Below are 25,074 nucleotides of genomic sequence, written 5' to 3' on the forward strand. Positions count from 1 at the left end.
GTTTACCTTAATGGCATCCATGATGTCTTTGAGATTCACTTTAGTGGGTCTTCCACTCTTGGGGTTATCCTTACGGTTGTCCCCATCAGCCAAACGATTTCTGAACCGACAGACTGTGGCCTTGCTAACGTTTAATGTCCGACATGGTGGTCCCGGTGCAGAAAAATTACCTATGATGGCTTTTCTTGCCTCCATTGCGACATAACAGAATTTTTGTTTACAGCATGTACATCAATCAAAGGCTCCGAATCTAAGCTATTCAAAAATAATCGGAACATTAAGATTTAAGCCAACAACATCTATTTTAGAAGGGCTCATTACTTTTTCTACACGATGTATATATACTATGTATAGTACCAGGTATTTATCAGATTATCAGGCATCGTTGAACAGACAAACTTCGCTTAGAAATATAGAAGATAACTTCACATGAAATTTTCAGTAGTACTCACTGTTTTTCATGAGCACATAATCACCTAGTGACTTAATACATAGATGTTCTTTCCTCAAGAATTAATTAATAATAGTAACAGCATAAGAAAAAAAACTAAAGTTATGACTAATCAGTATAGAGTAGAAGGCTAGAGCAAGATATATGACACACCTGAATTAAGACCCTTTTAATATCAGCTGTTTGTTATACGATTTTGGTGAAAGAAAATGAATTACAGCTAGTGTTGTGTCGGAGATTATGTATTCGGTCCAGTCCAGTCTTTTAGACCGTTCCTATCGGTCCATAGGATTGTCAATCATTGGGATTGGTCTTTAACTCTCGGTCTTTGGAATTTTTCATAAAAATTTATATATTAAAACTATTATTGCAAAAAATATTATAGTTTTCGTTAGAATACAAACATATTATATTGTTAATTAGTCATATAATTTATCGAATTATATAAAGAAATAATTAAAAAGAGGAAAAACACTGTTGTAGGGGATTGATAGACAAGGGATTTTTTAAGGACCAACAAGTGGAACCGGAATAAACTGGACAGTGGTCCTTGGTCCTAAATTAGGACCGACACAATATTAATTACTGCCATAAAGAGGAGAACCTTCTACATTTAAAATAGAATTAGTACAGGGAAAAATTATAATTATATTTAAATTCAAATTTATTTATTTTATTATGAATTTTTAAAACAATTTTAATCAAATATAGGCCATAATGCATACTTCAGAGGGAGAAGTTACCACCAAAACGACCGATGCAATAACGAAAAAACAAGAATAAGGAGTACACGCAACAACCATTTTCCCTTTATAATATTTAAAGATAGTTTTTTCATTACAAACTGCTCACCTTTACTAATAAGTGATGGCTACCTGGCTGAGACTGATCTACACATGCTTGATGATACATACAAAAGAAACTGCAATATTTTATCAATTTGATTAAACTGTTGTTTGTTAGATCAAAAATGTGTAAATACATCAGGGAACACTGCATATACGCTCAATACTTCATGTAAAGCAACAGCAATATTTCATTGATATGAATACGTATATAAAAAATGTATATTAATAAGATATACAGAGCGTAATATTCTATAATTTAGAACCTTGTTTTGATTTAAAAGACTTATATTGGCCCGAATATGGCATTTTATATAAAATTCATACAAATTTTCTTATTTTATTGTGACTTAATTAAGTGCAATTTGTGGTCAATCCAAAGCGTTAATAAGATTATTTGTTTGATAGAAAATTGACGATAACTCCTTGAATAATCCATAAGATATCCGCTCTTAATTTTAAAATATATCATTCTACAAGGATAATTCAGTCTCTGGGGGGAACAAATACTCCATCGAATAAACGTAGGTTTGCAAAGTAGAGAGCCTATTGTTATTCAATATCTCAATTTGTTAAGACTATGAAAATATCTAAACTATTAACTAGATTGAATTTATTTTTGTATTATATAACAGTTATAAAATAACCATCAATAAGCAATATAATTGCCCCATTATTGTAATTTATTAGAGGGTATTTTTCAATCAAGTCCATAACAGGTAGGCTGTATTTTTAATTTATAAGGATAATTTTATCCCTATAATATGTAATATAATTTAAACACAAAATCCAATAAAGTAAAATGATCAAAAGGGAATGTAATCTTCTTTGTAGAGACATTTATCAAGGGATATAGGATAATAAAAGTTGTAATGTGCTATATTTTTTGCAAGACATAATAATATTAAACGAGAGAAAATTTAATTGTTCCGCTTTTAAGTATATATTTTTTAGAGGAGCAAATAAGTCTATCCTTGCCTTGCTTTATGAAGGGCTATTTAATAAGCTTGGACTTCAAAATATAGCCTTGTTTTTCTACTTTATTTTGAACCAGCCGTAGTAACCGTCTTTGCCAAAGTATTTTGGCGGTGGCTAAAATACAAATTTTCATTTAATAATATGAAAGATAAATCCTCAGTATTATTCTCCGGTTTTTGGTTTTTTTTTTGGGGGGGGAGATTTTCAATCTCAGGAATGAGTTTTGTTTTCTCAATTCCAGAGTGGTGAAGTTCCTTTTCTTAATATATTCAATTCGTGTGTGCTCATAAAAGATCTGGAGTTACCTTGAAGATTTTTTGCAGTGTTATAATTGTAAGTCGTCCTTGTTCGACTCAGAGTAGAATTGGGAATCTTTGCTCTCCCCCCCTTCCTCCCTTGTCACAGCTAATTGTAGCTGATCTTTTTAAAAACATAATTCAAATTGTCAGGGTTACCATGTTCATTTTCGTATTATTTTTTTTATTTTTTAAATATGCTCATCAAGCACACAATTTTCATCACTACTTATATCAATCCAAATGACGTGCTTTTTCATCAAGAATAAAAGAGTTCTCAATATGAGTTTGAGAAAAAAATTAATAATATGTTGGGATGACTGATGACTTAATGAGTACTTTTGTAGAAAGGGTATTTCTTTAATAAAAACAAACAAAATTCATTTTAACATACCAGTGTTTATTTTTTATTAAAACCTTAAAATATACATACACAAATAAATTATGAATATATATATAAGGGGCCAGCAACAAATGGAAAAAGTGCTCTTGTTATAGATGCACAGTGCGCACCCCTGACAAATTTCATTAATACAACTACATTGTTATTTTTTAGATCAAAATAGGTTGAGTATACACCTCATGGAGCACTATTCACAGTACAGCCAGTGACTCCCTGTTGTAATTACAGACATTCATGCTTTGCTTTATTAATATTTTTTAAACAATAAATTTTAATAGTACCGGGTGCAACGCTGAAATTTGAGCACTTGGTTTTTGGCAAATTGAGAGGTTCTGTCGAGTTTTGCAGAGAAAGGAAAAAAATAAAGTTAGGTACGCTGAACATTTTATAACACTGTGTTAAAATTTGATTTGTTTATCTAATTTTTAAGTAATCAAGAAAATGGTGTCTGAGGGGGATACTCTCATGAATAGCCGTCCACCTCTTGAACTAAAATCTAGAGGCTCACTTCTTCTGCCTGAAAGTTGGTGTGTGTTCTTCCAAGAGATGCTACTAACGAAACATCACCTCGATACGTGCCAGTGGTTCCATCTCTCATACTTTTCAAACAAAACTCGTAAGTCTCAAGGTGTCAGATTGCAAATAGCAAAGACTCTCGCAATGGTGTATGCATGCAAATCCAAAAAGTATGTTCTTCCTGCTCGTTTGAACCCAACAATCTTGAGATAGATGGACAGAATGGACTTTTAAACTGTTACACATGTTATATTTTTATTTTATAAAGGGAACTCACTAGATTTTTAATAACTTTTAATTTTTCATGCCTTTTTAAATAATTGGAGAAAACTCCGTTTTTTTATTATTATTATTTTTTTCATTTATATAAAATATTTATCTTTAGTTGGATTTGTTGAAAAGAACAAAACAATTATTTTGAGATGAGCAAGTGGGAATAAACTAAAAAAAAAGTAAAATAGTTGGCTATTTGTGTTGACAGACCACGTATTGTATTGGAATGAGTATTCAATTCTCACATTTCTACTATTCAATTACTTTTTCTACTACCAGGTGCGGTGAAAAAATCTTTAAACTTTAAATTTAGAGCTTTATCATGATGTATTTCAGCAACCAGTTTAATAAGGTATGGCAACAAAATAGAAATAACTAATATGATATCTTGGCTAACCTAATCATCGATGTAGCCCCTTTGGCAGCGTTGATGGCTTCCAGGTGGTCATAGAAGGCTTTGCACCCATTACAGTTATAGCCATCAGACATGGCATCCCATTGCTGATTGACAGTGTCCTTGAGGTTGCTGATATTTAGTTGACAGACGGTGCAGGCCTTGGACTCGACAAGCACCTAAAAATGAATTCCAATGCGTTGGCATCAGGTGAGTAGGGGGCCAAACTTTCTTTGACCAGAAAAACAAGTTGTCCTTCAACCACTTCTGAGCCTTTTTTTACGTGTGTGCTGGCCCCATGGTAACAACTTCTCCTCAATTTGGTTTCTTGCAAGCGTCCAAAAGTCCACGGACCGAAATTCGTTGGTCCTGTTCAGATAGCATTTTCTCGGCTTCTAAGACCCTTAAGAAGACCTAGTTTTTTGTTTATTTTTAGTATTTGAACGGAAAATTTGTAGCATATTTAAAAAACCTGGATTTATGGAGCAAAAACGAAGTATAAAGATTTTTGGGCGCACCCGGTATCTAAATATATATATTTTTTTTTTAAACTATCCAAAAAAATATAGGTAGAGAGACAAAAAACAAAAGAATTTAGAAAATAAATCTCATACTCTCTACAAAAAAAATTGAAAAACTTGTGCCAAAAATTGTGCAATCTATATTTACATATTAACATTAAAGCACTGTAAGCATTAAAAAAAAAAAATAATTTATTGCAAAATTTGTCAAAAAAATACATTGAAATAAAAGTTTGATAGTAATTCATTGAAAAACTATTGATGTGTAAATTCATAATTGAACATACATAAGTTATATACATAGATATTTTACACAGTGTGCAGTATCAACATTATTTTTTTTATCATGCGTAAGAATCAAGTTGTTCAAAAATAAAATTCTAAAGTTGTCTTGGAAATACCATCATGTACTATCAATAAATATTGGCAAAAAAAGGTATAATATAATCTGTATATTTATAAATGAAAGAGTTTATGTATGTGTGTCCTTTAAGGATGCCCACATCGTTTACTTAGGAGGCTAAAATTTTGTGAGAGTATATTTTCATCTGCTGGGAAATAGTTTCTAACAAAAGAAACAGGACTAATTACGATGTATACAGATTACCCTTCATGGTAATCTCGATTAATATATCACAAAATGGTAGATAATTCAATCATTATCAGAACTGATGCATCAACTTCTTGAAATAACTTCCCTTGTGGGTGACTAAAAGTTAGCCATTGGTATTAAATGAAATATATACCAGTAGTTGCATAAATACGCGGACTAATTTTTAAACACTTATATCTCGAGGTTCCGTGACCAGAAATAAAAAATTCTTGCACAAGTAACTCGGTAAATCTTTTGGCTTTGTTTTTGTTTTTCTTACTCGCATCAAACAAAGTCGTTTACGATGAATGACGAGGCCAAACGTCATATAGTTGTCACTCTCCTCCGCGCCGGTAGGTCTGTCAAGGAGATAATCAAGGACACTGGACAATCCAGGACTACTGTGTTCAAGGTCTAGAAGCTTGTCCAGGAGGGAAAAGATCTGAAAGACCTGCCCATACCTCTGGAATGACTCAGGATTGGCTCGCTGCCAACATGCCATTTTGGAACAAAAACATTTGGCCTCCTCAATCACCTGATTTGAACTCCCTTGACTACAGTGTGTGGTGGCAAATTGAGAAGAAGGCCTGCGCTACCTGCCACCCGAATTTGGACTCATTGAAGACCAGCGTCAATGAGCAATGGGCAGCCATGGAAGACCATAACATCATCAATGTGTGCAAGGCCTTCCGCGGGCGCTTGGGGGGTGTCATAGTAGCAAATGAAGGTTTTATTCAGTAATTATGTTAAATTTTATACCAGAGTAAATTATCTATTATATAATTCTCAAAAAAATACGTCATACGAATTTTATTACGTATTTAATTATTTGCCATAAATAGTCCGCGTATTTATGCAACTACCGGTATGGGCATATAACCAAGGTTGTGTCCAATTCAGGTTCCGCGCTTCTATTAGCCCCGGTCTTTGTTCTTTCATTTCAACAGTTTCGGTTTTTTTTCATACATGCTCAGTTTGTTAACAGGCTATTAGATCAAGGAGTATCGCTAGAAAATTATGCCCCAGGAAATTATATTAGGTACAAACAGGGTCGTAGCTACCTTATACACAACTTTTTCTCAGCTTGCAAAAATAAATTGCTGTCTCATGACAAAAATATTCAACAGATTTATGGGGATGTGCATAAGCTCATTCAGGGTTGCATACACATACTCAGTATACAGTTTTCAAACGGTTCATGTAGGAAAATACTCTTTTACAAATTTTAACAAATGACTATTGATGGACTAAGGATTAACTTCAATAAAAGCAACACCTAGCCCGCTAAGATATCGAATATATCTTTAGATAGGTGATCAAGCAGGCATTGAAAAGTCTTAGTAGTCTGAGTGAAAGAGTACATAGAACTGGGGCGTCGGGGTAGTGATCTTGCGAGCCCTGATCTACATGTACATTCCTAATTTGATATTTTGCAATTTAGTTTGATATACGGTCAATCTTCGTGATATTCATCAATCTTTTTGAATAATGAATAGTATAAATAGATTTTTTAACCGAATAAATGATGTGAGGAATTGTATATTAGTTGTTACTAACCCTGATATTAAAGTCCATCAAATTCAATACAAAATTATTCATCCATCAAATACAATACAAAATTATTCATCCATCAAAAACACGAATTGATGATCATCAAACTAAGAATAAACATAATCACTGCCATAAGATCAACACAGCTTAACTTTAATAAAAACATGGGTTTACTTTATCATATCTTCCTTATTATAGCGTTTTCAATATAAGAAATTGTAATAGTTATACAAATCATCAAAAAATTAAATGATTCGTTATTTGATACTAAAGTTCATAGTGTTTTTTGAGGAAAACGCAACATATTTATTCGTTTTGGGTTGTATCCACGCAAATGCACGACGTAAAAAAATGATGTTCACTAACGGAGTGTTAATAAACTATAAAATTGTTGGATAGTTTGAACTTTTTCACTCTTTCCATGAATACCTTTTGTTTTAGAAATAATATACACAAGTCCTCCTAAAAAAGTGTATACCTATTATTGTGTTTTTCTGATGATTGAATGAAATAAATGCTCGTGTTTAAACATAGCATTAAATTTATAAAAATTAAATGAGCTTTCAAATGTATGTCTCTATTGTTCCTTGCTAAAAAATTATTCACAATTTACAAAAAGATAATAAAAAAAAATCCTACAATGAAAGGGATATTTTTTACATTGCATTATTTTTTCTGTGGATTGATATGAATAAAAACACATATTAAATTTAACAGAAAATAAACTTTTTTTATATAAATTTCCGTTGAATGTTGCTAAGAAATTATATATTTAAAACTAAAAAAAATGTGTATATTTTTTTTGATTGGGCATGTATTAAGATTTAATATAACCTTTTCCTACATAGTCTTAAAATATTTTTGAAATTGTTATTCAAATGTATATCTATAAAGTTTATAATACAATGTGAAACTGAAAATATGGTGAGATTGGGATTGTTATAATGTCCTGATAAAGTATTAAAAATATATATTATTTTAATTTAAAGGGGGAGACAACTTTTTGGGGGGTCTGACTTTATTTTCAAGGCATTTATTTCAGAAACAAACACAGACTTTAGAAATTGAAATAAAAGTTTTCAGAATTTTGAGTTATGTACGTAAAATTATGTTTAATTCTGATCAGACCAGATTCCTGGGTACTGGAGGGCAAGTTTGGTTTTTTTGCAAATAAGTTGATTTTTTTCATAATACAAGATCGATTCCCGGTATCTCATAGTTTTTTAAGGTATGGGTTGTCGATTGGAAAATGCACCAAAAAAATTAAAATTAAAAAAAAAACAAATTATTGTAATAATAGAAAAAGGAACAACGTGTATTCAATACGAATTAAAAAGGTAATTAAGAAGAGGATGAGCGAATTAATGTTCGTATGTATATTCAATCTTCATTATGTTTGAAGAAGGAGTATGACAAGTAAGCAATGGCGATGACAATAAATAAATCACAAGGTCAAACATTTGAAAAATTACTCTGTATTTACCAAAATCAGTATTTTCAAATGGTCAATTATAACTGGAATTTTCAACAGTGTCAAAAGGGGTACTGACTTGATTATATTTACATCAAATGGACAGAAAAAAAAAAAAAGATGTTCTATACAATGAGGTTTTACAATAGAAATTTATCTATTAAATATCTATAGTTTACGGTAGATCGTTTTCTTTTAGAATTTTAACATAAACAAGCTAAATATAAATACAATCTATCTTTAAGATAGCGTGTTCCTGCTAGTAGAAATTAAATAATTATAAAATATATCAAGAGAGATTGCAATAAAATTAATCACAAATAAACATTATAGTTTAAAATTAATCTCCTAGATTAAAGCCCAACCCTTCAATATTAACAATTTATTACAAACTATATAAAATATACTAATGTCCACCACAACAAAATATAGACACATGAAAATGATAAGATCATCGAGACAAACAAACAGCAACTACATATATCTTTGATTTTCTTGTCCTCATCGTCAGGTATCTACTAATTAAATACTTAAAGGTTGAGTAGAACTTATATGACCATTGTAGGACAAATCTAGCAATGCCTCCAGTCTTTTCCATTATCTATCCTTGTAACAGGGGATCCTTAAGAAAAAGGCTGTGTATCTTGCTGCAGATGCAATTAATATTTTGCTCAGAGAGTGAAAACTTTTAAAATATTTTTTTACCCCAACTTAATATTATAAAAATATTTTGTAAATTCGTAATTATCTTTCAGAAATTTTCACAAAAATAAATTTAAATAACGAATGTCTTTTTTATTAAGTGATTATAAGGTACTTCAAAAAGTTTTAGGAGATGTAAAACATTTGTGATAACTTTGAAACAGCATTTGTCAATAAATAGTTATCTATAAAACTACAGTAAAACCTTTATTAAAGTGACTACTTAATACAAGTGACTTCTTAAATCAGGTTTCTTATTTTGTAACTATTCTAAATTTAAAAATAGATAAGGCTGCTTAGTGCAATGAGTCACTGAAATAAGTGGATGTTAGACAAGGTTAGACTGTATTTGTATTCAGGGGCATAACTACGAGAGAGGAGATATAAAGAAGTGTTATACAGCCGCTAAATCAAATGTTGGGGTGAAATTTTTTTGACAACTTTTTTTGTCAAAAAATAAATGGATATTGTCAAAAAAAATTGTCACGATTTGAAATATTAACGATATTAATTGTCGTCAACTCAATATTTGTCTTTAAAAAAGGAAAAATTGCAGTACAACCTTGACTGTACGCGGTTTAGTATGGCATAATAGTAAAATGGTTTGATTTAATGTAAGTTTTTTCGATATTTTATTCCTTAATAATTTATTTTCTGTATAAATATACTCTTAACTTTTATAAGACAAAGGTTGATATAAAATATACTAGTGTTATATAATACTATTATTCATGAATTTATAATTTATTTATTTTTTGCAAGAAGATAAAATGGTATACCTTTTCCAGTAATAAACAAGACCGATTAGCTGTCACAATATCGTCAGCTGTCGAAAAAATTATTTTATTTGATAAGGATGTTCCTGTAATTGCGAGGTATCGTGAAGCTAACTTGGAAACATTGGGAAAATGATTTAAGTTATCCCTCCACCATACCACTGGGTCTCCGTCACTTGGGATTTATTTTATCATTTTGTAACTCATTATCTTTTTTTTCTTTTTTTCGTATAAGCAAATACATAAATTATTTTTTATATAAAAAGATTCCTCATTATCTAAATCTATTAATTTAAAAAATTTATTATATATTAATAGAATATTTAATATGTGATTATACATCAAAACGAGGGTAAAAACGAAGTGAACCGTAGTACAACCCCGTATTTTACCAGCCCTATTTTTTCAGGAAAGTAAGGGTGACATAAAGCCACTTTTACATAATTCTTTAATATCTTAGATAAATAGTTATACTGTGGCCTAATTGAAAATTATACATTTGAATCTAGCATTTTATCAAGTTTAATAGGGAATCTAAATTAACTAAACTTTGTACAGATATTGGACCACGTGTTGCCATTTTTAATCTTCAATGCAGACTCTATCTTCTTGGATAATGGCCTTGATCTAGCGCTGTAATTACATTGACTGACATCTGGCATAGTACCCATATTTGTTCAGAAATATTTGAAAGTACGTTTCCAAAAATGTGAAAGATGATTTTCTTACATCAGCCGATTGAAAAAAGTATACAGCACAAGTCTGCAACCCTGAACGAGCTTATTCCCATCCTCATAAATGGAGAATCAGTGAATATTTTTGTCCTGATACAGTTATTTATTTCTGGATGTTGAGTACATAGGTCACACGACATAACACATGGTCTTAACAAATAAAAACATATTTTTTATCGTTCAAAATTGGATTTTTTAAATTACTATTATTTTTTTAATATTTTTCAAATATTAAATTTATTATATCTTATTTTATTCGCATAATGGACCAGAGTCTCCATAGCACTTTTTAAGCCATTGGTTAGCTTGAACGGTAATTTTCCCCATAAAAAACGCAATTGTATTTGATTCATTGATTGCAAAATAACCCAAGTAGCGTGATTGCACTTAGCACAATAACTCACAAACTAAATTGCAAAGTGTCTTCAAAATTCGATAGCTGTCTTTTGAAGATTGGTACTTACTGAAAATGAGATTGATTAAAAAACGTTTGTGCAATCTATGCTTAAAACCCGGGACTATTGAGCCCATGTGTTATTGTACACACAAAACACAATAGGAATTGGTTCAAGTTGATTCAAATCGGGAGCATTTTGGCCATGTCAAAAAGAAGGACTGTTAGCCTTTATTATGTGTACTGGTACACCATCTTGTTGATCTCGCTTCCATACCAATATCGTCATTATTGGCCGGTATGACTTTGTAAATAGTCTGCCTGCCTCCCTAAGTAACGTTTTGGATCTCTGTTGGTGTGTTCCACGCGATGTAAAGACACCATTTCGATTCTTTTGTCTTATTGAAGGGTCATTTTTCAATTGATTTTTTTATTTCTTTTAAGGAGGTCTCAATATACATGCACAGTTTGTCAGCTAATGGGAGAAATTATCCAGATTTCAAATACACATGCAGCATATTATTTACTTTTTTTAAATTGTATTTTTACAATTATACGTTCGTCTTTTAATATTTCTAGCTAATATATATTACTTATACTTACAATAAAATTTTAAAGGTGGGCCTTTGTAGTCTTTAACTATCACCCCTGGTTCAAAAAATTAATAAATAATATTTTTCCTAAAATTATATATATAAAAGAAAAACATTTCACGTTGTGACAAATCTGACAATTATTTTATTATTTTTTTTTTGTCTTGTCAGACACATTTTTTTCCCCCGCAAAAAACAAATAATTATAATATGTCAAATATTTACTAAGTTTATCAAGTCATACAACTTTTGCTGTGCATACATAAATCTTATTACTTAAAAAATGTTTTCAAAGCTGAGGATATAGATCGTGTGTAATTTTTAGATAGCCCGGGTTTTTTTTTGTTTCTTTGCTAATCTAAAAATGATTACTACATTCAATTATATTCAAACCTGATTGAAAATTCGTGTGAGCTCATAAACGAAGATTTGTTGGAGCGACAAAATTGTAAATCCTTGTTGGACTCATAGTAGAATTGAAGATCGACATCGCTGTAATTCTTCCCAATGTCCTTATGCATTTCCATCTCCTCCCTTGTGACAGCTGATTGTAGTGGTCTAATGAAATGTTATGACAGCAAAGTTGATCTTCTCAAAAACATTCTTCAAGTTGTCAGAGTTACCATGTTGATTTTCGAGATCTTTTCTTTTTAACATGCCCAAAATACACATTATTTTCATCACTAAATATAACATTATTTTTTTTAATTTCACAGCTAACCCCCAATTTAACCGACTCTAACATGCGATTTCTTTTTTAAAATATAATATAGGCCTTTTTAAAGAATAAAAGACTCTTTTTCATGAAAAGAAAAATGTTTATTATTTATGGAACGACTTTTGTTTAGTATTTAGCATGTTTTTGTTTTTTTTAATGGGCCTCTTTTACTAAAATGTGTCAATATTTATTCTAATGACAAATTTATTTACAAAGTGATATTTTTATCTATTTAAAGTATATTTAATTTTCAAATTTGTCACTTAATGAAATTTCACACCGACATCCCATTTTTTACAATTCGAATACTCCATGGGGGAGTAACCCCTACCTCTGTGGCTACTGCATTGGATATAAGTAAGGATGGGATTTTTGGAAGGTACGAGGAGAAGGTGAGAGCAAGACTTCTGGTATTACTGAATTAAAACCTTTGTTAATGTGAACATCATCGGCCTGTTATATGATTTTGGAAAGGAAAATAAATATTATAACTGCATTAAAATATACAGGAGCTTCCCTCATAACGCGGTTTCAAATACCACGGATTTCTCATAACATAAGGCTTTAATTATCCTGACTCCCTGTATAATGTAGTACATTCCACTCGTATCGCGGTTTTTTATATTATGATAATAAATGATAAAAACTAAATATATTGAGGTAAACAAGATTTTTTGTATTTGTTAATGAGCTTATTCATACTTATTCATAGTTTTGCCGCCTAGGGGTGAGGCTTAGTGTCCTGTCCTTAAGTACTTGTTTATATAAATAGACTTAAAACTTTTGATTATTACTTATTATATAATCTTGCAATGTAAAAGGTTGCAGAATAAATGTTGGTAAAGTTCCGATTATTTAGATTTTACAGTATTAAAATTACCAGATTAAAAATCAAATAAATAACCGATTATGATTAAATTTTATAATTATATTAAAAAATCATTTAAAAAATAAAATAATTTATCCCATTTTATAGGTTTTGTTACTAAAAAGTTTCCGTACATCGAGGATTTCTCTTATTGCTCAAAGCCTCGATATTCAAGGACCCTCTAAAATAAAATATAGATTTTATTAGCCATTTTTACACCAATTTACAACAAAGATAGGCGGTAAAGGCATGAACATAAAGAAAATGAACAGTTGTTCCTATTAATTGCTAAACTGTATTTTATTTCTACGAAAATCCCATTCCTGGATATAAGTAACTCATTCTCTCCCATTATTAAAAAAAAATTAGACGGATTCTTACCTTATTTAATTGTATATATTGAATTTAATACAGAGTAGGTTTTAATTAATAAAATAATTTACATCTTATTCATATTGTTTAATTCAACACCTCAAAAAACAAATCAATGCTATCAACACGGTATTCAAGGTCTAACTAACAAAAATATAAGGAGTTGTGGGGGGAAAAAAGACAGAGTAAAAGCAGGGGGGGAAGGGAAGCTCGACGACTCATAAGTGTTTTATAAAGTTCATACTACAACACGGTGAGTATTTCTTCTTTAAAGTATATGACGCTCATTTCTGATTTTTTTTTTGTACTTGTGTTTATTTGAGTGTTTGCTCCGTAAAATATAAATAATACTTGGGGCATCTGTTTTATGTACCTACCTATTTGCTTGTATTTAGTGGCCCTAAAACCATGAAGGCATTTTGTAGCATTTTTATAGTTATGGCAATACAGCAAATTTCTTCTTGCCTAAAAAAAAATTAAATGTGATAACTTTCAAGAGAAAAAAGTGAATTTATCGTTTTGTTTTTTAATTTAGTCTTTTCTGAAAAAAATTAAGTCTAAAGTTAAAAAAAATTGTATCTATTACCAGTCAAATGAGGCATCCATAAAAAAAAATGTAAAACTTCTGAGTCAAAATCGTGAAAAAAGCCAAGCGGTGTAACCTCCTCGCCCCCTGCAGACGCCTCAAATGATGTGACCATTATATAAAATCCCCCCTTCCTATGAAAATAATGCCAGTCTTACATACTATAACCCTTTGTATTAGCTCAAAAATGAACTATAACTCCCTTAAATATCCGTCTAAAGAATGGTCTAAACGTTTTCACAAGCTGAGGAAAAAAAGTAAAACGCTCCTGCGACTTTATCTCTTGAGAGTTTTTATTAAAATTTCCCCCAAAATCAAATCAATATAATTGCCGCTAGGTTGAACCATGCGTTCACAACGTCCCTGGAAACGTCCCACTGCCTTCTTGACCGTCCCACTAGGTAAAGTACGGAATGCCCTCCTCATCCCAGTTTTCATGGATCTTGTGATGCTCTGGGGATCTTCACTGGAAATCCATTCAACATTGTCCCTGACAAAATAGTCTGGACAAGTTGGAGGACAAGAACTTGGCGGGGCGAATAAATAAAATCGAGTGCTGTTGCAACAGGGCGCCTGTCTTGCTCTCATATCCAAGGTCGGTCTTTCATGAGGCTACGGATCCGTGAACGACTTTGGTGAGCAAAACTCTAATGTAGACCTTGACATGTGCTGACGTTCAGGCCCTACCTGAAGATGAAGTATGGTATAATGTGACCGTCTCTGATAATACGCGTAGACCCATAACTTGGCGTTCATGATACTAGAGACGTTATAAGGACTGTTTGCCAATGATCCATCGTTCCTCGAGTTGTAGATTTGACAGAAATTTTTATCGTCTGAGAAGAACCAAACAAGATTTTTCACTGGAGGCTTCTGTTTTAATTTGTTCAAAGCCTTGGTTTGTTTGACCTTTTTCTCCCTGTTTGACGGGGTTATAAGCTGTTCATTGCTACATACATAGCTGTGGTACCTTAGGTACTCATTGATGACATTATGACAGTTGAATGGGACGCTACGTGCATGCTGTCAGTGATTGTATTCATAGATCGGTCGGGATTCTCCTTTTTTTTTTTCATTTTTTAATCATTTTCTCAACAAAGCAGAACTTTGGGGAATTTTGGCCGCTTCAGATCACAATCCTTCCGGGAAATCATCATCAGTGGGTCCTGCTCCACAGGATTTGGGAATTTTAGAACAAATTGAATAGGGCAACCGACCTCTTTCAACAAAAAAACATTAAATTACTATTTAAATTGTACAAAATACACAAATGTACAGAACATTTTTGTTCCCGATAAAAAGAAGACTTAATGAAGCTTAATGAGCAACTAACGTGTTTGAGTATCATTCGTATGGGACTTACTTTTTATTACTGTGTATTTGTATTAAAATCGGGTTGGAGGGGTATGGGATGAGGCTAGAAAAAATTGTGAACGTTTAAAAGAACTACCCTTTATAGGCGGATACATTAAGACAGAGTAGGAAATAGGATTTTACTTTTTTGGGGGAGGGGGGAAGGTTGAATATATTTTTTTTTATTTTCCCAACCGAATATCAAAGGTTTTTTTTGTTTTTGTTTTTGGAAAATAAAGTATGAGCTCAATGTACAACGAGCTCGGGAGAAAATATTTTCTAGAACTCACACAACCTTACACTCACCTTATTAGAAGGGAGCTTGAGAAAAATAAGTGATCAACCCCTCCGGTGTTTTTGGTCATAGTATTTACAAATAAGTCTAAACCAGATAAATGAGATAGGCTTAGCACAGTTAGTAAGAAGCACGCAGAGTCCTTCTACCATCTCTTTTACGAATGTGAAATCTAGCCCCTCCAGTAAAACCACTACGAACGTCCTTGTTTTTGGACTTGGAGTAGAATTGAGGATCGTTATCGGAGTAATTTGAGCCTATATGTCCTTTATATACCCGGAGTGGGATTTGTGTTTATTTATTTCCTCTCAAAGTTACTTATAACTAATTTAATGAAAAATTAGAATTCCTTAACCGCTCTCCCCCTAAACCTTGTTCAAATGGTCAAGAGTGCCACCTTTATTTTCGGTTTCTTTTATTTTTATATACGACAAGACATATTTTATCCCCCTCAGTACCTCATGTGATATATAATGACTTCAAAGATAATTCCTCTGTTTGACGGAGTAATTGTAATAATGTACTATTTAATTGGTGTAACTTTATATGAAGAGTTAAAGAAACATTAAAAATAAATATGAAACCTTTCATTTTTCTTTTTTAGAGCCTTTTTTGTACACTGTGTCAATATTTCATTTTTGACGGTTATTATTAAAACGTAATATTTCTTTCTATTTTTAATGAGGCCTTTAAAAAGAAAGGTATTTTTTTAATACCCTTTCTAATTTGTTGTACTTTTTTCCACATTGATATGAAATAACAATTTTTTTCATAGAGTGACATATAAATGTACTTTAAGTAATTTCATAAATAATTAATCAATCTCGTTTTTTTTAGGCCCTAATAATGCTTGAAGGTATGTCAAACACACTTCCTCACCAAGCATCGACTGTGGTTTTTTTTTTCATGGGACGGACCGGACCGGTTTCATCAATTTAAAAAAATCCAGTTATGATGAGACCATTTAAATTAAAAAAATTGTATAATTTTTAATAAAATATGGGTTTCCCCCATCATCTCAGTTGAAGGAAAAATGGCACAGACGTATTCATTTGTATTTTAGGAATTCTGCAGATAAGTCAATTTAAACACAATTCCTCCAATTCAATTTCCTCCTCGCTCCTTGCGTTCTTACAAAAAAAAAAAGAAGATCTCTAATTATAAATACACAGGGCTCGAAGATGAACTCCGCGACCTCTCTTGTATTTAATAAAAACAACATAAAATCCGTAATTTTTAATATTTTGGTTTCAAATAAAAAATAAAGTCGTTGTAGATCAAATTTCTTGAGGCTTTCTCAATATGATTGTACTCAGCCCTGAAGCTGGAGAAAGTGTTGATGAAGAGGTCCCTGGTCATGGGTGCAAAGAGCTCCTTGATGGTGGCCATCAGAATTGAGTGGGGACATCTATTAGTATGTAACAAATTAAGACAAATTAATTCATCATTTAAAGATGGGGGAGGCTCCGTAAGGGCACCAATCTAACCAATTTGCATATTGTAAAACTGGGAATTAAGATCCTCGTTAACACATGCCGTCACTGTCTTGTCACTTACTTCAAGTTCCTTTTGAATAGAGACAAAGGACCTCGTTGGGACCAGCCAATGATGGTGAGTAACTTCTTGATGAACTCCACCTCTCTTAACTTCCTGTTACCTCTTCAACTTGGAAATAGTCCTCCAGGCGTTCTTCAAAACCTTCAGTTTCTTCCTGGTTTCTTGGATGTAACGTATGGTCAGCCCAAGGGTGTTACAGATGTCACAGTTGCTGTATATATGTTATATGACAACGACATTTGGTTCCAAGGCGACTCAAAGAGGGCGTGATTTCATAATCGAGCCCTTTAAATTAACCATCTTACTTTTTCTACTAATTTTTTTTTGCTATCATATAGAAATACAATTGTGTAGCTGCAATTTAAATAAAACATTACATAGCTGTAGTGACGAATAAAATAGGATTTTAATATAATGGAATATATATTTCGAATTCATTTTAAAAATCATGTAGAAATAATATGACAATGATAGTCTGGGAGGACTTAAGAGATAAATAGCAATTGGTATGATTGACTTATTTGGCTTACTACGAGATGATTTCGGGGCTTTTATCTTTCTTTTTGGATGAAAGATTGTGTGATACATTAATGATAACGGCGTGGGTAGATAAAGCACAGCTAGTGTGCACTTTAACTCTATCCTACTAAAGAAAAATATCAACTTGTAATTATTAAGCTTTCATTCTTGAGGAGAGAGTATTGAGTAGATTTGTAGCTCATGAAAAATGGAGAGGTACATTAAGAATTTATTGGGAGGTATCACCTATGTTATTAATGTATATTTTGTCTGCAAGTCGATGCATAATTACTCCGGACAATCCTGAGTACTACCGCTAGTATACAATTAAGAGAAAAATTAGGATCCAGGATTAAGACAGCTTAATACACTGTTAATAAAAAAGATAGAATTCACGTGTAAGAATACATAGTAGACAGCAAGTTAAATAGAAATATAAAAATATACCATATCGCTTTTCCGACTCATGTTTGACTTCCACCACGTTTTTTAATAGTGACGTCAATGAGTGTAACTGTTAGCAAGAGTAGCTATGTATCGCCTTCCTTGACTGTTACTATTATAGTACTGTTGTTATACCTATGACGTCAAAAGCTGTCTGTCTTGCTTAGCAGTTGGTACTGTACATCAAATTGAAAATTCTTGTAAGCCCTATTATACATGATGGTCTAACCTTGTATTTCTATTAATCTTGGTAGACATTAAAATCCAAACAAAAAATATTTGTGGATAAAAAACTGTTGAAAAGACGGAGACTCTCCATTGTGATATTGATATCTTATTTTCCACTACTGACTTGTACGTAGGCTGCTATATATATTTCTGTCCTAATAATGAAAATGCAAATATTTATCATCAAAAATGGTTTTATTGTTTTTCAAAATATTCTCCAGCATGCTCTCAAAACAATTGTCAAAGCTCTTTTTCCACTCCGATTGAGACGCCTACAAAACATGGTTTTTAAACACTTCAACAGCATCTTCTGACGACGAAAATCGTTGACCGCGCATTTTTTCTTAATGTGCGAGAATAAAAAGAAGTCATTAGGTACCAAGTCAGGGCTGTACGGCAGATGACCCATCAATTCGACGTTTTGGTCGTCAAAAAGGCACTGGTTTGAGTCGATGTGTGAGAGCTCTCATTGTTATGATGAACAATGATTCGTCTTCTCTTATTCGTTTTTCGAATTTCTCCGAACTCCAGGCAAACAAACTGTGATATAACACTCAGATTTGACCGTCCAACGATGCTCAAGTGGAACAGTCGCCAAATAATCAGTTTTGCCGAAGAAACAGGCTACTATTTGCTTCAAAGTGCTTTTCCACCAACAAATTTCGTTTTGTTTGGCTCTTCATTAAAACAGTTTTTCACAGTGCTATAGGATGGTGCTTCATCCCATACAAAGATTTCAGTTATCAATGCACTCTTGTCGTGATAATCCACGTCAAAGTTGTGAAAAATGATCGCACGAAAATGTTCATGAATTAATTCCATTTTTTTGCCAAATTAATTTTTTCAAGTCGCTTTAAACAGCACAAATGATGCTCGTACGTCAAAGCCCTCTGAAACGATTATGCTACAAAAATGGCGAACTTACCAAAGAAAATGTCAAATTGCACCTGGTAACACTCATTGTAGCCTAGGCCAGAAATATATATAGCAGCCTACGTATGTGTACCAGATGGTCCATTGAAATCTGTGCACTTACTAGTTTAATAATTAATTAATTTGAGTAATTGATATTAATTCATATTTCGATATATTAAACCATAAACAGTTAGTTACAATACAAAATAAACCGAAATCTCTGGCTTGCGTAGAAGTCTAGAAAACGACACTTGAATGTGCTCTACGAATTTCCGATCGTGCACTCCATGCAGTGGGTTGTCTCCAGGACCATTGTTTACAATGGCAACAAGTCCTAAACGTTAGAGACGAAGAAACCCGGGCAAGACTCTTTTAAATGAGTCTTTTCATTTCTTTTTAAGACTTTTGACCCCCCTCTTCACTCTTTTGGGCGCATGTTTAGGGGAAGGCCTACAGTTTCTGGTTATCAAAACACCAAGGATGTCTTAGCCACTGTCAGCCAGCAGTGGGACGCCATGACAGGGGACTACATCCATTGTGTGATCCAGGACTTTCACCACCCCCTGAAAGTCATAATTATCGCTAAGGGCAGATACATTAGTAATTACATGCATCTAGTTATAGTATTAATTTTGTTGAAATTCTATTGTTAATTAATATATCATATCTTGTTGAAGTTTTAAATTCAAATTGATAAAATTTTAATGGAACACTCGGTTTAGTATATTTTTGTAACGTAGATTTTACAAAAGCAATTTAATATTTTTTAACAGCTTTTTTCAAATATGAAGAAATATATAATATTGTACTCTTCAATACAAAAGAAAGCAAGCATATTTTTAGACTTGTATTTTTTGACAAATTAACAACTTCTACTAACAAATTATGATTAGCTATTTGTAGACACCGCAAATTACCCATAAAGTAACAAAAATCATCTGCATAATAAAATAATTAAAAAATTATTGATTTTAATAAAATGGCAAAATCGGTCTTTTTGAAGTATCAAAATCGTGTCAATACTACCTATTTCGCCGATACATATGTATACTTATCGAGCCATCAGAAAGTCTTGCAATATAATGAAAGTTAAACAATTAATTACACCTAGCGCCTTTAAATGAAATTCTAGATAATTTTTTTACTGGAAATTGTTTATTACTCATTAGGGAACATTATTTACGGATTTAAGCGCCTTCAGCCTAAAGCATATGCTCCACGAGACCTCGGAACTCTTTGTTCACATTGACAATGTAGTACTTCGACATTGATTGCCACTCTTTCTCAACTGATTGCTTTAGGATATCAACAATGCTGTGACGTTGTCTACAGGCATTGCTTTCAAATAGCTATCAGATGTTGTAATCCAGGGATTCAGGTCGGGGCACTGCAGTTGTCTGAAGTCCTTCGGCCAGAACTTCATTTTTTCCTATCCTGCACGATTTTTGCTGTATGTGCAGGAGCCCCATCCTGTTAAAAACAATAATCGTCTTTTTTTGATTGCTTTGTGATCTTGCAAACCTAGGGATGGACTTTAGTATGGGTAATCATCAAGTAATCCATGCTAGAAAATCTGTATTAACTTCATTTTGTGAGCTTTAAATGAAACAATGCTGCGCATCATTACTGAGGTCAGATATTTGGTGTTAAACACTTCACAGAGGTTGCAGTTGACTTCACCCAAACATACGACCACATCATTTTGCCTATTGTATACGGGAAACACTGGAAATACTTTCTCGTCTGAGAAGAACATAATTCGATTTCTGTGATACCTCAGATCAGTATAAAGCTTTTTGCACCGATCAAATCGTAATTATCGATATTGTTGAGTGAACAAGGGTCATTCAATATGTTGGAGAGATTTACACCAGCTTTAAATGACTGAATTGGACACCGTAGAACGGCTCACCGACCGCTTCTTCGCCAATTCTGTCATAGTTATCTTCGGATTTTTCAAAGAAAGCTTTTTTTTGCCGTTTTAGGATTTAATTTGATCGACCTCCGGCTTCTATGTCAATCACTGATGTCTTCACCATTATTGACTTTAACCCTGCCCCTCTAGACGTGGTTTTATAAACATTAAAGGGTTTTACAATATCAAAATTGCTTAATCCAGCACGGACTAAATGAGTAACTTCCTGTTTTTGCTCCATTTTTGTTAATATTCATGTTAGATACTTGGTAAATAGACTGTTCATAAGTTAAACAATCAGCTGTTCTTTTTTGAAAACTCAACATTTACATGAAGGTAACCTAAACCTCCATAAATGCAATTAAAACCATGTCCCGAAACTTTTTGACGGCCTGGTATTTATGTACAGTATTAAGCAAAAAAAAATAGTTTTCCAATTTTTAAAATGTATTATTTCAAATGGTAAACCATTAAAAGGAGGTGAAAATCATAGAATTTTTATAGGTTTGATAATTGTAAATAGAGTGACACATCACTATATTAATTGTGTTACTACATATGAAAATATTAAGAATGAATTTCATATAATACATAACATGGCACAATTACACAGGAAAACATTTTTATTTAAAATAAAATAAAATAATTTGGAACTAAATAACAATTATAATGGTTGGAAAAGAAATCAAGGATAGACGACCAAAGGTTCAAATCTATCAAGACTCATCATCGGAAGATTGGACAAGGATGTCATCAGATCGCAATGTTCATTACAAATCTTAGTGAAGTTAGTAATGAGGTGATAAGTATCCCAATTCTGCCTCAGGGGCAGAATCAAGGCCATGGTTGAGGCAGAAGGTGAACATTTTGAGAAAGGAAAGTTGAAGATGTAAATAATTCATAACCCCAATGTATATGTTTTCTTCCGCCACCCCTACAGCCTTCACAAGCCATTAGACAAGCAAAGTTTTTTTCCTCTATTTGCTGACGTATACTCTACATAGAATATATAAAGGTTAAAAACTATAGTTCAAAAAGCAAAGAAAAATTGCATGTTATTCTTTTAATAGAATTGAAATGAATGTTTCACTTAGTTTTTTGTTTTTTCAAAGGGACCTTATTATTACTTTTTAGAACAAATTTGAATGTAGGTATACAATTCAAACTTATTTATTAATTAATGTTGAACAATTGCCTTATATAAGACTCCCTAACTACATGGTTACAAAATAAATATCCACAAAATTAGATGGTGGTAGGAAATTTCACCGTGGGATTAAATGTCGTACCGAAATTTCACCTTCTACACAGTGTGCAACCTGTATTTAGCAATCAACACAATTTTTTTAATGGATTTTCGCGTAAACTTCTCTATAGATTACTTAACATCCGGATAGACACAATCAAGCAAACCTCCTCAATAAAGCCTTGAAAATAAATAATAAATAGTTATTCCATTAAATAACAATTGTAGAAGAGAAGAATTAATTCCTGTCAAAAAGTGATGAATACAGAGACGTGAACTTATCCCATCGTTCATTGACTACCCTCATTTGTGATCTAAGTAATCAATCATGGAATTATGGATCGTCTGGTGAAATATTATGTCAGAGTGTTTCATTTTTCAGAGGTGAAAGTTGCAAAAGCACTCCAAAAGCAATTATCAAGTGTGATTTAATAATGTCGAATAGCTCATTTTTTATACAGAATTTCCTTCTATCCCTTTCAGATCTAACATATAATCGAAAATCACCTCTATTAGTTATTATGGAGGAAGGATCTTTTATTAGATCTCATTGAAGGTATATTCATGACATGGTAATGAGACTCATATTTCTCTTGTATTGGAGAAGAGCGTGTTCTTGATGGACCTGTTTTCATCTATAGATGACTAAACATAAACTAATTAAGTAATTCTCTAGTAAAATGGATTTGATTTCCCTTTTCTGATTGATTAAAAGTGTAAAAAGGTGGCTCATTTTTGAAGAATTTATTATCAAAGGATGTCTCGACCTCCCCTGTACATATAGAGAGAGAGAGGATATCTACTTGAATATGTACCTTTAACTTCAGGTATTTTAAACTTATATTATGGATGCAGAACACAATTGTGGATTACTCAATATCTAATGTAATCCATAAAAAAGTATATCTTTTGCCTAGGTAAATGCAAAAAATCTTTATTATTACCAATACTCCAACTGAAGACACGGCACATAATGAAGTTGAGTTAATAATTCTTTCATTTCAATTGATTATGATAATTTATTGTGACAGCATGTTCCACTTTTACTTTCTGATATTTATTTAGATATGAATGCTATGAATCTTCTTTAATTTGAATCATTCATGATTACATTTATCAGTCGGTGTTCACATATAAAATAACATCTTAATAAACGTAGAAAGTAAACATATAATATATAATCATAGAAAAATATAAATGGATTACTCAACATTGAGTAGTCAAATGTTTCTCTTATTTTTTGCAAATACAAAGTTTTTCATTGTAATATTTACTGAAAAATTATTAGATATTAGGGACAATATCGAAAAAATGAATAGCCTCATTTATAGGAGATTGAAAATGTTAGGCAAGCTGAAGGGCAAGGCATAATAACTGAGTCAAAAGATTTACAAAAAGCGTTGATGACGTAGATAACTTAATAACATTTTGAATCTGAGATTTTTCCATAAATGTCTCATAACGAAGCTTAATACAAGCTTCATCTTCCATACAATCTACTTTTATTTTGTAGGAATACAAAATATATAGATCTAATTTTTGTTTGAGCTCCGACAAATTTGAAATGTCATCTTATTTCAAAAACTTTTGCGTTCTTAATTCTATTTCATCACTTTTCTGTTTGATATTTGTTTTCTACCTCAGTCATGGACATTTTATTTGGTGCAGTAAAAAGTTCTGAGTATTTTTGCTAGATGTCTTTAGTGAGCTATACCTCAGGAAAAAACCTCAAAAAAAAAAAAAAAAGTATGCTTAAAGGATAAAAATTAGAAAAATTTCATCTGCAATTTTGTGTTTGGTGAAGCCAGTTACAGCATTCCAAATGGAAGTAAAAGAACAGAAAATTCAATACATTACCACTACGACCAGGCAAAAAAAAAAATCGCTGTTTATGGTCCCAATGAAGTATCGAATGCAACAGCAAAGTGGTAGCTCCTACGATTCCGTTCTGGTAATATGGACGTCGAAAATGTCGATAAAATATTAGAAATTGTCGAGTTGGACCGATGTCTAAGCACTTATTCCATTGGCCAGGAAATGAAGATTAGCCAGAAAATTAATCTAATTTATTAGTACAGCTGATTTCCATTTATTAGGAATTTCCATGTTTGATGTTGGAAATTAGGGGGGGGGGAGGGATTCAGAAGTTCTTTTTTTATCTTTGAGCTTTCAACCAGATAATTTACTAGTGTGGGAACCAGGAACCATACAAGTTAATTCGTTATTTCACGTCTCAGAAGAATAATCCACTTTTTATGCAAAATATATGTAACTATTTATAACTAATTGAAGATAAAATATTAATACTTATTGTTTTTACTTATAATTCATTTATTTATTATTATTCAATATAATCGCTTTTGGTGTCAATAAAGGCCTCAATTCGACTTTGGAAATGGAAACAGGTCTTGATGACTAGCTATGTAAATCGTTTGTATTTTTATTTTTTTTTAGCTGGCCCGTTTTTGTATTTATTTTTTAATTGGTAATCTGAAGAATGAATTTTCTATTCCTCAGCTGTTGTCTTTATTATTTAACTCCTGAGTAGTGAACTTCCTTTTCAATTAC

The 25,074-nt window shown here is 32.0% G+C and overlaps 1 protein-coding gene across 3 annotated transcripts in view; it reads right to left on the reverse strand.

Annotated features, from left to right (window-relative positions):
* The window catches only part of LOC139907202 (uncharacterized), a 192,444-nt gene extending 178,847 nt beyond the window's left edge, over positions 1–13,597 (reverse strand). For 2 of the 3 annotated variants that reach the window (XR_011783655.1, XM_071893437.1), the window contains exon 1: positions 13,458–13,594. The gene's annotated coding sequence lies outside the window, so the exon portion shown is untranslated. Of the gene's footprint in view, positions 1–13,457 lie in introns of all 3 variants that reach the window. The other variant, XM_071893436.1, reaches the window with a different exon arrangement.
* Positions 13,598–25,074: the final 11,477 nt, after the last annotated feature.

This window comes from Lepeophtheirus salmonis, chromosome 14 (assembly GCF_016086655.4).
Source record: "Lepeophtheirus salmonis chromosome 14, UVic_Lsal_1.4, whole genome shotgun sequence".
NCBI lineage: Eukaryota > Metazoa > Arthropoda > Copepoda > Siphonostomatoida > Caligidae > Lepeophtheirus > Lepeophtheirus salmonis.